Source organism: Bos taurus, chromosome 26, assembly GCF_002263795.3.
Source record: "Bos taurus isolate L1 Dominette 01449 registration number 42190680 breed Hereford chromosome 26, ARS-UCD2.0, whole genome shotgun sequence".
Lineage (NCBI taxonomy): Eukaryota > Metazoa > Chordata > Mammalia > Artiodactyla > Bovidae > Bos > Bos taurus.
Window position 1 is genome coordinate 22,261,078 of NC_037353.1, and position 16,220 is coordinate 22,277,297.

The following is a 16,220-nucleotide window of genomic DNA, read 5'->3' on the forward strand; positions in this document are numbered from 1 at the left end:
CTTTCCTTTTCTTTCCTCTCTCCTACCTACTCTCTACCCATCCCCAGTCACTTTCATTCCTCTCCTTTCTCACCTTTCCTCTCTTCCTTGCTTGCTCGTCTCCCTCCTTCCCTTCCCTTTCTTCTCACCCTTCCCCATCCTTCTCACTCCTCCTCACCCCTCCCTCCTCTCGCCTCCTCTTTCTCCTCTCCCCTGCTTCCCACACTTGTAGTCACTACAATTCTGTATCCTATGGGATCAGATCTTGACTTCTCTGAGGTGTTCAGCAAAGGAGATAAATTTTGCCTACTCTGATTGATTTGATGTTATAGACAAAGAATTCTCTAGGTGACATAGAAACACTCTCTCAATCAAATAATGCACTAATAATTTTTTAGACTGAAAAGATACATACCCACCAAAATGTGCATATTGTTTATTTGTTGATGATGGAAACTATAGGCAGTTTTTATGTTCTCTGTGCTTCTGTATTTTTCATATTTTCTAAAGTTGTTATAAATGCTGTTTTTTAAAAAAAAATCAGTCTTTCTTTGCTTGACCCCAATAATCCTTATTTAAAGAAAGTAAAAACCAAAAAAAAAAAGGAATCAAATTTGATCCTCTGCTGAATGTGAATTTGCCGTTTTAATGTCAGTCTTCCTTTCAACTTTCAAAATGGTGGCCCCTTGATTGCAGCATGTAGCCTTCAACTCTTGGCGATAACATATCAGATAATGGATTTTAAAAACTATCTCACAAGTTAGGCTTAAACTCATAAGTTCTATAAGACCTTTTGTGCCTTTCTCTACTTTTCCCAGAATTTAGTTCATATTTTGTTTTATTGGTAATATTTTTGTAATGTGAGGGTGGTCAGTATAATAGACTTAGCAATTTACATACAGATTTGTTTTCAGTCTTGAGGGATAGAGGGGACTGACATTCATGAGCAGGTATTCTATTATTGTTATACCTCATTGTTATACCTTGTCTATTTTCCTTGCTACTGTTGGTTATAAAAGGCTTAAAATTCATACTGTACTAGGCCATGGTACCAATTTGCTCAGTTAAATGTTAAAATTCCAAATTCAAATTCAAACTGGACCAAAAGGGGAAAAAAAAATCCAGACTGTTTGCTTCTCAATTGGCTAGCTGAGGTATGGAAGGTGAATAAGACTAGATGAAGTGCTCTAGACAGAGTTATGCATTTCCTAGCTATAGTGTACTTGTTTCAGAAAGGGTTAAATGGTGTATTTAGTAAATGGTTTTCTAGCTGCAGGGGTTTTTGAGAAGAGATCTAGGAATTCTACAGTTAATTGGATTCTTCAGGCATGGACTTATGGTCATTGAAAAAATTTGAGTGAATGAAATTCTCTCGCTTTGCTCCTGGATATAGTTCATATAGTGTTTTATTATTTTTTAAGAATTTTATGCCTATTTGTGCTGGCTGAACATTTTATATGATAAACATGACATTTTAAAAGATTTTACACAGTATATTCCCTTGCTTTGCCCTTCTCCCTATTTTTTTCTTCTTCCCTCATTTCCCCAAGTCTGCATCACTGGGGCTTTTTCTCATTTTTCCCCATCTTGTGAGCAAAGTTTTAACAGTATGTAGAAAGTTAACTGCCTGGAGTCTTTTAAATATAAGTAACACGCAACCAGTAATAAGCTGTCGGTTGTTGTGGGTTTTTTTTTTTTTTGCTGCCTGCGAAGAAACATAAACACAGCGCTCATTTCTGGCAGGTTTTTACTGTCAGAGTTTCTCCTATTATATTTATCTTACAATTTGCCAGGGGGTGAAGTTATTAAGTTTTAGCAGCAGCCATCGATCAAGTTCACAAGTTAACACGATAAAGGCTCTGTGCCGCTCCGATCCGGGGAAATGATGATCCTCACTCGGTAATTAACTAAATGAGAAAGTTAAATCTTACTTGAGAGCTGGGAGAGATGAAAGAGAGGTGTTTGTCAGTTTCTCAGTGGAAATTAGAAGCAGTTTTCTGCAATTCCCTAAGCTGCTGCTCTGTCATATTTTACATAAGCACTGGGAAAACGTCTTGTAATTAGTGCTGTCATGGAGGGTTTTTTTTTTTTGCTGAAGGATGTTGGAATAATTCATTAGATTATCAAGAAAGGCTTGTGTCCTGAAATGATTAGCACAGTGAAATTTAAACCATTAACGATAACAAGTTTAGAGCTTGCTGCAGTGCAGAGGCACCCAGGGTATGTCTGTGCCTATTTCAATCATTTCTTATAATTAAACATTATGTCCTTTTTTCCCCCTCATCACTAAGACCCATCCAAAAATCCTTTTAAGGTGGCACTATCTACATCAGTGGGTTTACCAGCCTTGGAGGTGTGCGTAGTTAGTAGCTATAATAATGCAGCAGTAAATTAAACTGCTGTGAGCTTCTTGGTTTAGAACAAAAGAACCTATCACCCTGGAAGCTATGAAGTTCCATGAGAGAACCCACTGCAGAAACAAGAGCCCCTGTTTGAAACCTAAAGATGTTAAGTGACTATCCTATCCCTTTAACTTCCTCAGAAATCCAGAAATAATAAAAATGGCTTTGTTGTGGTTTTGGTAGATTTTTTTATATGGCTTTTCCTATAATTAATAGGGAAAAAAAAGACTGCTAAGTGTCCAGTCTTTAATCGTTTATACTGGGGCATTTGTGAGTTCATTTTCTGGTGAGTTTTATTTAAAAGAATTGGAGTGATTGCAAGCTTTTCTTGTTGGTTATTAGAAACCAGTCAAATTCATAATGTGAACTTCCTTCTGCTGACAAATCTGCCCCTTCCTGTCTTCCATGTTCACTAATCAGATCTGACATATTTATGAGTTCACCCAATATGTAATCATATTTAGTAGAAGCTGTTAAAATATTAATGCAATAATCCTACTGAGAAATGTGATGTTTACTCCTGCTGAAATGTTTGTCCCATTCTGTACCTATAGTCACCATTTTCTTTTCATTTGCACTCTTACCCCTTGCCCCAAAAGATAGTAGACTACTTCTTTGGTCACTGAAAGTTATAGAGATTTTTTTTTTTAAGTGGAAATGTTCAAAGTGATGGTTCTACTTTTGAGCATTCATTATCTTTTACTCTGCATGTTCAATTTATGGCCAGATTCTCTCCGTTTCACTTGAAACTCTTTGTTAAAAGATGCTCAAGTGCCAGAGAGCTCTACTGAGCCTTCTAAGGGTCCCTTTCTGTTTTCTACCCTAGCTCTTTGTAAATTCTAGAACTGTTCTGGATCTCTGTGTTGTCACCATCTCCATCCTTAGGTATACTTACTTATTCTTTCAGTTCTAATCAAAATGTAGACAATATCATTTCCTCTTAATTTAACCAAGACAGTGTTGACTTTTTTAAGAGCTGTTTTTACAGAGAAATCAAGGGAAAACAATAAACCAATGTTTTTATATCCTTATTAACTAAAGCCTGGCAATAGCCAATAGAGAATAGTATAGACCTTTAAAAAAAAAAAAATCCTCCCCCGCTCTCCACCATCCCCTGTAAAACTCTTGAATTTATTTTATTTTTATCTTGTTTCTTCTGCCCACAAGGAGCAAGAACCCTGGTTTTGTTCCTATCCAGGTTGATGTACCAGATTAAATATTTGAAGGATTGGCCCTACTGAAGAAGTAAATCACTATACTGAAGTAAATGTGTATTATAACCCAGATTTATAATTCTCAGCAGGGCTTTTCTCCTTCTTCCTCTCTTGTAAGGGTAAAATAGCTTTCTTCTAAGCACTTCCTAATCTGCCTTTTCTAACCTTAGCCATGACTGCTTCTTGCCTTGATTATGTTATCAGCTCTAATTGGTCTTCCTTCCTCTGCTTTCAACTTGCTCTTCTTAGTCTCTCCTCACTGCCCCAGATGCCCCGCCCCCTTCTCTGTGTGGTACCTGCTGCTGCTAAGTCGCTTTAGTCGTGTCCGACTCTGTGCGACCCCATAGACGGCAGCCCACCAGGCTCCTCCGTCTCTGGGATTCTCCAGGCAAGAATACTGGAGTGGGTTGCCATTTCCTTCTCCAATGCGTGAAAGTGAAAAGTGAAAGTGAAGTCGCTCAGTCACGTCCAACTCTTAGCAACCCCATGAACTGCAGCCTACCAGGCTCCTCTGCCCGTGGGATTTTCCAGGCAAGAGTACTGGAGTGGGTTGCCATTGCCTTCTCCAAGTGTATTTCTAAAGGGTAAATCAGATGATGCCATATTTAACTACCTCAAAACTGCCAGGGGCTCTCCTTTACACTTAACAAGAAGTCCAAACTCCTTACCTGTGACCCAGAAGTCCTTACATGATCTGGCCCCAGGTCACCTCACTAACCTCATTTCCCACCACTTTCTCCCTCATTCAGTTTGTCCCATCCATACCAGCTGCCTTTCTTTCTTTCATTTGAACACACCATTGACTTGTTCTTCCTTCTGTCTGGAAGGTTTTTTCCCTATATCTTCGTAAGATTTGACTCTCATCTTTCAAATCACAGTTCAGACATTACCTACTTCAGTGTCATTGCATAAACACCTCAGTTAGGGTATTTTTTGTTACTTTGTTTTGTTTTCTTCACAATACTAACTGGTTTCAAGATTAAAATATGTATTACATATTCTCCCTCTACTTCTTGCCAGAGAAAGTAAAGAAAAATTTTGTCTACCTGTTCACTGGTTTTGCTAGCACCTAGAAAAGTGCCCAGCACAGACCAGTCACCCAATAAATGGTTGTTTAAATTACGGTTATTGGGGGGTAAAGGAGGAAAGAGATAAATTGCAAGATTGGGATCGATACATGCATACTACTATATATAAAATAGATTACTAATAAGGACCTAACCATATAGCACAGGGAACTCTAGTCGGTACTCTGTAATATATGGGGAATATGTGGGGAAAAAAATCTAAAAAAAAGTGAGTGTGTGTGTGTGTGTGTGTGTGTGTGTATGTATAGCAGATTCACTTTGGTATACACTTGAAACTGATACAACATTATAAATCAACTATACCCCAGTAAAAATTAGATAACACAGGGTGGCTCAGGGCAGGCCAGCCTAGGCCAAGCCATCACTATGATCCCACCAGGGTAGATCTGTGTCCTCTCCCTGTATATGTGGTAGGGGTTTATGTGGGATGGGTCTGCCTCAAGTAAGAGCAGACTGATAAGAAGTCTGGTGGGCCGATTATGTCCACACCCCAGTTCAAGCTGGCTGGGTGGGATGTAGAGAGCCCAGGCAGTGCCCTTCTACCTAAGGTTTATCCCAAGCCCTTCAGATGTATATCTTACCTCCTGGGTGCATATCTGAGCAGACACAGGTCTGTACCTGACCTGAGAGCAAAAGGTCAAGTGGACAGAAGAGGCAGTGATAAGATGATGGCCTGGCAGGGCTCTGATGCCTCCGGGCAGGGCCAGCTGCTACACTGTCATTGCAGAGCCCCAGCCCAGAGATCCGTGAGGAGCTGCTTGATGGGGACACCCGATCCATCTGCCCAAGTGAGGGGCCCATGCACCATACTGCCACCGAGGGCCAGCACAGGCTCCTGTTGAATGTGGCCGCTGAGGGTTCCCCAGAATCAGGGCCCAGAGGTGAACAGGAAAGGCGTTGGGCCGGGACACCACCCAGGCTTCTCCTCAGGGTCCTGTCCTGGGCTCACAGAGAGCATAACACATCTGCTCCCACGTGGAACACTGTGTCAGCCTTCCCCTGAGTCAGCTGGAGGGCCTGGAGCCCACTGGGGCAGAGCCTGAAGCCCCGGCAGGAGACCCACTGGGCAGATGATGATTTCCCACTCGGGCAGGGAAAACCCAGCTGCTCCTGCAGGAGACCCAGAGCCAGGTCAGAATTCACCACCCCTGGGGGCAAAACAGGCTCTTCAACCACCATCTCTGTCGCTGTAGGCTCCTGATCTACCACGAACTGGCTACCCCACCCAAAACTGACTTTCCTTCCTCAATCTTTGTGTTTGGTGTGTTGTAGTTTTATCTTTTTCTTCCCCATTATTTACGGCATTCTGTTCTTTATGTTTTAAGTGTAAAGCAATAAATTTTAAACATTTTCTGTTTTTGTTTTTGTTTTTTTAAAGGTTGTTGATTGATTGATTGATAACTCTGAAGTTCCAGCCTTAGTCAAAATTCTTGTCCTGTCCCTCTTAGGCTATAGCCTGAACCCAAGCACAACTGTTGCCCACTTTATACTTATATTCATTCATTCATCATCTTAATCATTATATCCCTCCCTCACTCCACCCACCCCTCCACCCAGGGTTCCCAGGGTTTCAATACCAGAGTCTGTCCTTGGAGTCCTTCTGAAGACCAAACAGAATCCTTAAATATCATTTGCATCTCTCTAGTCATCAATGTTATTCTCTTTATCTAGTCCTTGTACCCACAATTCCAAATGTTGTCCTATATCTGAAACATTTCCTTTTCTCTACTTAATATACACCCTCCCTTGTGATTAAAGCAGTTTAGTTTACATGCAAACTAAAAACATCTGTCATCTTACCATTAAGTTCAGCCAGTCTGCTGTATCTTCCAGCACACACCCAGTGCAGTTAGCAAAGTCAGCACACTTAATGTTGCCAAGGCAGTGGTTAGGCTAGTTGGTATCTGCAAGTGTGTATTTTTCCTTCCTGGCCCAGGCAGAAGCTTCAGAGAAATTCATGGTAATTTTGAAAGTGATGCTTTAATATATTTTCAGGGAAGGAAATGTTAGCCCTTGGCTTTTGAGGACTAAGCTGAGAACAGTCGTATAAATACTTAAGTCCTTTCATTTTGTGTGCTTGTCACCTGACAGCTTCTTTCTTTCTTTCTTTTGGAGATAACTGTTCATTGTGAACAGAATAGCAGAACAGGAGATGTGCAGGGTTGGCAGAAAGTTAGTATTACCATTAAACTGAGATTGTTTGTCAGCTTTCTTAGACATTTGAACAGTAGTGGTTGAGTCATCAGGCTCTTGCTGGGAAAGCCAAATCAATTCTATTGCCACAAGTAACCATTACCCTCTCTCCCACTCTAATATACAACCTTTTGATTTTTTAATAATTGAACTTTTTGACTGTACCCTTGTGGATTTTCTGAGGTTCCCAAATTGAAATTTTGCTGCATTTACTTTAGGCATTAGTAGAAAAATCTGTAAGGGAGAGTGATAGAGAGAGAGGAGGCTTGATAACAAAGGCCTTTATCTCCAGAATTCTCTACAAATATAATACCTTCATTATGAATTAAGTTAATATTACAATGGCATTTATCCTTAGGAATACCCTATACTTAGAAGTTTTAAAAGTCTATTTTCATATTAAATAATCAGTTTGATGAATTTTGGTGAATGTATACACCTGTGTAACAGTCAATCTATGGAACATTTTCATTCCATTCAAAACTTTACTGGTGCCGTTACCCAGTCAATCCCATCCCCAAATCCAGTCCCAAGCAACCACTGTTCTGTTTTTATCATTATAAATTAGGTTTGTTAATCCTAGAGTTTCATATAAGTAGAAATGTAAAGTATATACTCTTTTTGTGTCTGATTTCTTTCATTCAGCATGTTTTTGAGATACATCCTTGTCATTTGGTATATCTGTAGTTTGCTCCTTTTATCATTGAGTACTGTTCCTTTGTCCCCTTCATGGATCACAGCCTTGTCCTGATGAAGGGGCTTGCGTAACTCAGTGAAACTACGAGCCACGCCACGCAGGGACACCCGAGACTGATGGGTCAGAGTGAAGAGTTCTGACAAAACATGGTCCTCTGGAGGAGGAAATGGCAACCCCACTCCAGTATTCTTGCCTGGAGAACCCCATGGGCAGCACAAAAAGGCAAAAAGATATGACACCAAAAGATGAGCCCCCCAGGAAAGGTGTCCAATATGTTACTGGGGAAGAGCAGAGGGCAATTATTAATAGTTCCAAAAAGAATGAAGTGGCTGGATGAAAACAGAAATGATGCTCAGTTGTGGATGTATCTGATGGTAGATGTATCTGGTGGTAAAAGTAAAGTCCGATGCTGTAAAGAGCAATATTGCAAAGGAACCTGGAATGTTAGGTCCATGAATCAAGGTAAATTGGCCGTGGTCAAGCAGGAGATGGCAAGATTGAACACTGACATCTTTAGGAATCAGTGAACTATAATGAAAGCTGAATGCCGAAGAATTGATGCTTTTGAACTGTGGTTTTGGAGAAGACTCTTGAGAGTCCCTTGGACTGCAAGGACATCAAACTAGTCAATACTGAAGGAAATCAGTCCTGAATATTAATTGAAAGGATTGATGCTGAAGCTGAAGCTTCAATACTTTGGCCACCTGATGCAAAGAGCTGACTCATTAGAAAAGACCCTGATGCTGGGAAAGATTGAAGGCAGGAGGAGGAGGGGACAGCAAAGGATGAGATGGTTGGATGGCATCACCGACTCAATGGACATGGGTTTGAGCAAGCTCTGGGAGCTGGTGACAGACAGGGAAGCCTGGCGTGCTGTAGTCCATGGGGTCACAGAGAGTCGGACACAACTGAGCAACTGAACTGAATTAAACTGAACTATAATGGATGGGAATGGGCAGATTTAATTCAGATGACCAGTATATTTATTACTGTGGGCAAGGATCTTTTAGAAGAAATGGAGTAACCCTCATGGGCTTCCCTGGTGGCTCAGAGGTTAAAGCGTCTGCCTCCCATGTGGGAGACCTGGGTTCGATCCCTGGGTTGGGAAGATTCCCTGGAGAAGGAAATGGCAACCCACTCCAGTATTCTTGCCTGGAGAATCCCATGGACGGAGGAGCCTGGTGGGCTACAGTCCATGGGGTCACAAAGAGTCGGACACGACTGAGCGACTTAACTAACTAACTAACCCTCATAGTCAACAAGAGAGTCTGAAATGCAGTACTTGGGTGCAGCCACAAAAGCGACAGAATGATCTCAGAGTTGTTTCCAAGACAAACCATTCAACATTATAGTAATCCTTAAGTCTATCAGTCCCAGCCACTGATGCTAAAGAAACTGAAGCTGACTGATTCTATGAAGACATAGAACACTGTCTAGAACTAACACACACACACACAATAAGATTTCCTTTTGATCCCAGGGGATTGGAATGTAAAAGTAGGAAGTCAAGAGATACCCAGAGTAACAGGCAAGTTAGGCCTTGGAGTACAAAATGAAGCAGGGCAAAGGCCAACAGAGTTTTGTTAAGAGAACAAACTGGTTAGAGCAAATACCCTTTTCCAACAACACAAGGGATGCCTGTACACGTGGACATCCGTAGAGTCAGTAGCAAAATCAGAGTCAGTACCAAAATCAGAATGATTATATTCTTTGCAGCAGAAGATGGAGAAGCTCTATACAGTTAGCAAAAACAATACCTGGAGCTGACTGTGACTCAGATCATGAGCTCCTTACTGCAGAATTCAGGCTTAAATTGAAGGAAGTAGGGAAAACCACTAAGCCTTTCAGGTATGAGCTAAATTAAATCCTTTATGATTATACAGTGGAGGTGACGAATAGATTCATGGGATTAGATGTGGTAGAGTGCCTGAAGAACTGTGGACGAAGGTTCATAATATTGTACGGGAGGCAGTGACCAAAACTATCCCAGACAAAAAGAAGTTCAAGAAAGCAAAGTGGTTGTCTCAGGAGGCTTTACAAATAGCTGAGGAAAGTAGAGAAGTAAAAGGCAAGGGAGAAAGGGAAAGATACACTCAACTGAATGCAGAGTTCCAGAGAGTAGCAGGGAGAGATAAGAAGGACTTCTTAAATGAATAATGCAAAGAAATAGAGGAAAACAGTAGAATAGGAAAGACTATAGATCGCTTTGAGAAAATTGGAGGTATCAAGGGAGCATTTCATGCAAGAATGGGCATGATAAAGATAGAAATGGTAAGGACCTAACAGAAGCAGAAGACATGAAGAAGAGGTGGTAAGAATACACAGAACTATACAGAAAAGGTCTTAATGGCCCAGGTAACCACAGATGTGTGGTCACTTACCTAGAACTGGACATCCTGGATTGTGAAGTCAAGTGGGCTGTGGGAAGCATTACTATGAGCAAAGCTAGTGGAGGTGACAGAATTCTAGTTGAGCTATTTAAGATCCTAAAAGATGATGCTGTTGAAGTGTTGTACTTAATATGTCAACAACTTTGGAAAACTCAGGAGTGGTCACAGGACTGGAAAAAGTCAATTTTCATTCCAATCCCAAAGAAGGGCATTGCCAAAGAATGTTGGCAGAGAATTGTGTGGCATTATCACACAGGTGCTCTCATTTCACATGCTTGCAATGTCATGCTGAAAATTCTTCAAGCTAGGCTTCAACAATATGTGAACCAAGAACTTCCAGATTCAAGCTGGATTTAGAAAAGGCAGAGGAACCAGAGATCAAATTTCCAACATTTGTTGGATAATAGAAAAAGCAAGGGAATTCCAGAAAAACATCTGCTTCTTTTACTACGCTAAAGCCTTTGACTGTATGGATCACAACAAACTGTGGAAAATTCTTAAAGAGATGGGGATACCAGACCACCTTACCTTGCCTTCTGAGAAACCTGTATAGAGGTCAAGAAGCAAGAGTTAGAACCAGTCTTTGCCACGTCAACTGTGAGAATGAAGACCATTCTCAGCAATCAGACTGTTGACATCCCAGAAAATGTCGACATTACCTTGAAGGGACGGACAATTATTGTGAAGGGCCCCAGAGGCACCCTGCAGGGGGACTTCAATCACATCAATGTAGAACTCAGTCTCCTTGGAAAGAAAAAGAAGAGGCTCCATGTTGACAAACGGTGGGGAAACAGAAAGGAACTGGCCACTGTTCGCACAATCTGTAGTCACGTACAGAACATGATCAAGGTGTTACACTGGGCTTCCGTTACAAGATGAGGTCGGTGTATGCCCACTTCCCCATCGATGTTGTTGTTCAGGAGAACGGTTCTCTTTTGGAAATCCAAAATTTTGGGGGTGAAAAATACATACGCAGGGTTTGAATGAGATCAGGGGTTGCCTATTCAGTATCTCAAGCCCAGAAAGATGAGTTGATTCTTGAAGGAAATGACATTGCATTTGTGTCAAATTCAGCTGCTTTGATTCAGCAAGCCACCACAGTTAAAAACAAGGATATCAGAAAAATTTTGGATGGTGTCTATGTTTCTGAAAAAGGAACAGTTCAGCAGGCTGATGAATAAGATCTCAGTGATCCTGCTGCAGAAACCACAAAGATGGCAAATGGTTCTGTGGACTCAGTTGTGATATTTTAAAGAGGCAATAAAAACTCTTGATTTGGAAAAAGAAAAAAAAAGAGTTAGAACCAGACATGGAACAACTGACTGGTTCCAAATTGGGAAAAGAGGACATCAAGGCTGTATATTGTCACCCTACTTATTTAACTTATATGCAGAGTACATCATGCGAAATGCCAGCCTGGGTGAAGCTCAAGGTAGAATCAAGATTGATGGGAGAAATAGCAATAACTTCAGATATGCAGATGACACCACCCTAATGGCAGAAAGTGAAGAGGACCTAAAGAGCCTCTTGATGCAGGTGAAAAAGGAGAGTGAAAAAGCAGGCTTAAAACTCAACATTCAGAAAACTGGCATCCAGTCCCATCACTTTCTGGCAAATAGATGGGAAAACAATGGAAATAGTGACAGACTTTTACTTTCTTGGGCTTCAAAATCACTGAGGACAGTGACTGCAACTATGAAATTAGAAGATGCTTGCTCCTTGGAAGAAAAGCTGTGAGAAACGTAGACAGTGTATTAAAAAGCAGAGACATTACTTTGCTGACAAAGGTCCATATCGTCAAAGTTATGGTTTTTCCAGTAGTCATGTACAGATGTGAGAGTTGGACTATAAAGAAGGCAGAGCACTGAAAAATTGATGCTTTTAAACTGTGGTGTTGGAGAAGACCCTTGAGAGTCCCTTGGACAGCAAGGAGATCAAACCAGTCAGTCCTAAAGGAATCAACCCTGAATATTCATTGGAAGGACCCATGCTGAAGCTGATGCAAAGAACCGACTCATTGGAAAAGACCCTGATGCTGGGATATGTTGAAGGCAGGAGGAGAAGGGGACAACAGAGGGTGAGATGGTTGGATGGCATCATGGATTCAATGGACATTCAGTTCAGTTCAGTCGCTCAGTCATGTCTGACTCTTTGCGACATGAGTTTGAGCAAACTCCAGGAGATAGTAAAGGACAGGGAAGCTTGGCATGCTCCAGTTCATGGGGTTGCAAAGAATTGGACACAACTGAGCGACTGAACAACAGCAGCAGCAACACATATGTTGTCAGATTTATTCCTGAGAATTACACATTTTTTAATGCTACTATAAATTGTATAGGCAGTTTTTAAAAAAAATATATATATATTAATGAAATTAGTATAGTGGCTACCCTTAGAGGGGCTAGTGACTTGAAAAAAGGAGCACAAGGCAGAGTTTGTGACCAAGGCACTAGTTACACAGTATGCTCACCTTGTGGAAATTCATCAAGCTATACACTTAAGGTTATGTACTTCTATGTATATTATATATTATACTTCACTGAAAATTAAAATAGAAAAGATATACTACCCAGTGAAATAGAATGATATATTTTCAAAAAAGAGAAAGCATAAGTCCAGCAGTGTCATAAATTCATGAAGAGTGTCGATTTACTGAGCACTTTACTCTGTGCCATGTGGTGAACTAAGCTTACTTTTCGTAGATGATTTTGAACTTCACAAAATCCCAATGGAATAGATTCTGTAATTAGCCCCACTTTACAGATGAGTGAAACAGAGACTCAGAGAAAAAATCAAGTTATTTACTCTATGTCACATAACTGGTAATTGAGGAGCTAAATTGAAGCCACGTCTTTCTACTCTAAGGCCAGTGCTCTTAAAACAATGTGGTATGGTGTAGTGGTAAAGGGTAACTCATTTGAAGTGATGATGGATCTAAGGTATATGCCTGCCTGCAATGAAATACTCTGTTTTGAGGGGCGGTGACTGGAGTGTATTACCAGTGGCCAGTTTGCAAATACATGAACTCTCGGTTTATGGTTCATTTCTAATAGTGTTTTATCTCCTGTTTATGATTGAATCATTGAAAGTATGAGAAAGTCTTGACTGAACTTTAACTCCTGCAGTGGGATAATCAATTTGTGAAATCCTTCAGCACTTTTATCTGTTAATAGTCTAATAGCCACTGATCAAAGCCTGAATCCCCTTATTTTAGTAATATCTGATTTGTTTACAGTATAAATAGAACACTTTCATTACCTTTTTGATTATTGTTCTCTGTGACTGACATTTCTGGTCTTTATCCAGGATACAATACTCTGTCATCCAACTCCAGTCTATTTCTTCCTTTAAAAGACAAATATATAAAAGATGATGAGAAGTTTTGGTTGTTGGAATGAGAAGTGGTGTTTGGTCAAGTTTTCCTTTTCTGAGATGCAAACAAATAGCCTACACAAAACAGCCCAGAAGTCCCCCAATGCCTGTGTCCAACAAGGTTGTTATTAATCATTTTTGGTCTTATATCATAGATAAAAATGGTATTTATGCTAGAAAACATCCAGCTCTGTCTACACCAGGGCTTGCTGTTCATAGTGTCTGTTCCTTCTGTATAAATAGAATGGCTCATGCCATTCCTTTTTTAAAAAGACATTTTTCTATTTATTTGGCTGGGCTGGGCCTTAGTTGTGGCACTCAGAGATCTTCAATCTTTGTTGCAGTGTATAGCATCTTTAGTTGTGGCATGGGAACTCTTGGTTGCAACATGTCGTATCTAGTTCCCTGACCAGGGATTGAACCTGGGCCCCTTGCATTGGGAATGTGGAGTCTTAACCACTTAACCACCGGGGAAATCCTGCTAATGCCATTCTTGAAAATATACTTTCAACTGAACTATCACAATATTGTCAACTGGCTGTATCCCAATTAAAAAAAAAAGTTTTTTTTTAAAAATAAATAAATTTAAAAATAAAACAGATGCTACAGGAGATGTTTATTTAAGCACAGACAGACAGCTTCTAGAATCTGTGGTGGTTCTTTGTGGTTTATTAAAATATATCAGTAATATAATCTAGACCCCCCAAAAAAGGAAATATACTTTCAGCTATGTATTGGGAATCATTTGTAGAGAGGCCTACGTGTAGGAGTTAACCTGTAGAAATTAAACCAAATCTGTGCCTTTAATAGCAGAAGTTGATTCTCCAAATTTGGTACAGTTTGATGGCATATTCAATATGGCAAGAACTCCCTAGTAACTCAGGTCTTCTTGCCACATTGGGACTTCTTCAGACAAATATGCCAAAGATCCATCAAGTTAGTTTGAAAAGTATAAGTACCTAGCTGTACCTGCCACTTTGTGGTTATCTTCTAAAGAAAATCAACTTTCTTTAGAGTAGTAAAATTTTCAGTTGATTTCTGAATCTTCTCCTAGTGTTCCCCAGCTTCAAACTTGAATATAATCTTTGTCTCTCCCCCCACCCCAGCCTCATACCCTATATATCCAGTTGATCAGCAAATTCACTTGACTCTGCCTTCAAAATATACATTGAATCCCAATTATTTCTCACCACATCTATAGCTACCACTTAGTCCAAAAGATTGTTGTCTCTTCCGTGGACTACTGTGACGTAGCCAGGTAATTAATTAGTCTCCTGATTTCTATTCATGTCCTCTACAGCCTGTTCTCCACATAGCAATGATCCTTTTAAAAGGTTTCAGATCATAAAATGCTCAGGCTTCTAGGCGCTTCTCCATGTGATCTCTTCCTGCATAGCTTCTCATCGTCTCCAGGAGAGTAGCCTCAGTTTTTACATAGTGGCTCAAGGGTCTAAGGCAGAGTAAGCAGAAGTTGCCTAAGCCTAGAAGTCCCAGAATGTTACTTTCTCCGCATTCTTTTAGTCAAAGCCCAGATTCAAAGGCTGGGACAAACTATTTCTTGATGGGGGTAGAAACAGAATTCATGTTCAGGGAGGAATGGAGTCCTTTGTGACCAAATTGTTACATTGTGGTTTTTTTAAGTGCTACATAACAAATTACCACAAACTTAACAATTTAAAATAATACCTGTTCATTAGCTCACTGTTCTCTAGGTCAGAAATCTGATATAGCAAGACTGGGTTCTCTGCTCAGAATATCACAAGGCGGAAATCAATGTGTTAGTCTGAGCTGAGTTCTCATTTAGGGAAAGAAATCTCAGGTTGTTGTTGGCAAATTCAGCTCCTTGCCTTTGTAGGATTGAGGTCACCATTTTCTTGTTGGCTGTCTGCTGGGAGATGCTCTCAGCCCCTAAGGGTGATCGAATTCCTAGCCTGGTGGTCCCCTTCTCTTCTGCAACCAATTGGGGGGAAAAAAAAAAGTCTGCTTTTAAAGGACTGATATCATTAGGTCACGCCCACTGGGGTAATCTCCCTCTTAAGGTCCTGATTTGGGACCTTAATTAAATCACAGCAGTACCTACATGTTGGTTTGAATAACAGAGAAGAATTTCTTTGCCTGTCAAAATGGCATTATCTTTTCTATCCCTTTATCCTGTGTTATTTTTCTTCATTATTTGTATGGTAATGTTTTTAGCTTGCTATACCTACTGTGTTGTGAATAACTGGTGGTAGAAACTATGTTATTTTTGTTAAGTGTTGTATTCCTAGCACCTGGGACAATGTTTAGAACATTATAGATGCTCAACTAATATTTATTGAATGAACCAGTTAATATTAAAGACTTTATGGCATATAATTTTGATGACAACAGGATTTGGGAGGAGTGGGGAGAAGAAAAGGGTATGTTGAGTATTGATGTTATTTAAGCTTTATCTCTAAAGGTACCTGGGTCTCAAATTATTCATTGGCTTTTCTTTGCATGGAGGATTTCTTACTTAACTATTAAAAAATAAGTTGTGAGTAAGTAATTGTATAAATGCACAGTAACGGGTATATACAAGATAAGCAAATTAGCTTTTTTGCTTGCTAGTCATAACATGCTTTCATTGGTTTTCATCTATATATCTCCAAATAATGTTTTCCTATGAACTTTTGGAAATGGATGCCTTGTCATCCAACAGTATTCCTGATTTACCAATTTACTGTGGTTATTTCTGTGGCTTTTTCCATATAATTGCTGTTTGCAAACATCCAGTTACTAATAAAATAACAGAGTGAGCTCCATCAAACAGACATACATAACATAGCATGCCAGACTGGAAAATCATATAATTTCCCTTATTTCAATACTGACTGTTATATGTTTCTTTCAATCCACCTCTTCTG

The 16,220-nt window shown here is 40.1% G+C and overlaps 1 protein-coding gene and 1 pseudogene across 14 annotated transcripts in view; both read left to right on the top strand.

The window, feature by feature from the left end:
• The window catches only part of LOC132343992 (large ribosomal subunit protein uL6-like), a 35,130-nt pseudogene extending 18,913 nt beyond the window's left edge, over positions 1 to 16,217 (top strand).
• BTRC (beta-transducin repeat containing E3 ubiquitin protein ligase) overlaps positions 1 to 16,220 on the top strand; it is a 175,721-nt gene that overhangs the window by 130,979 nt on the left and 28,522 nt on the right.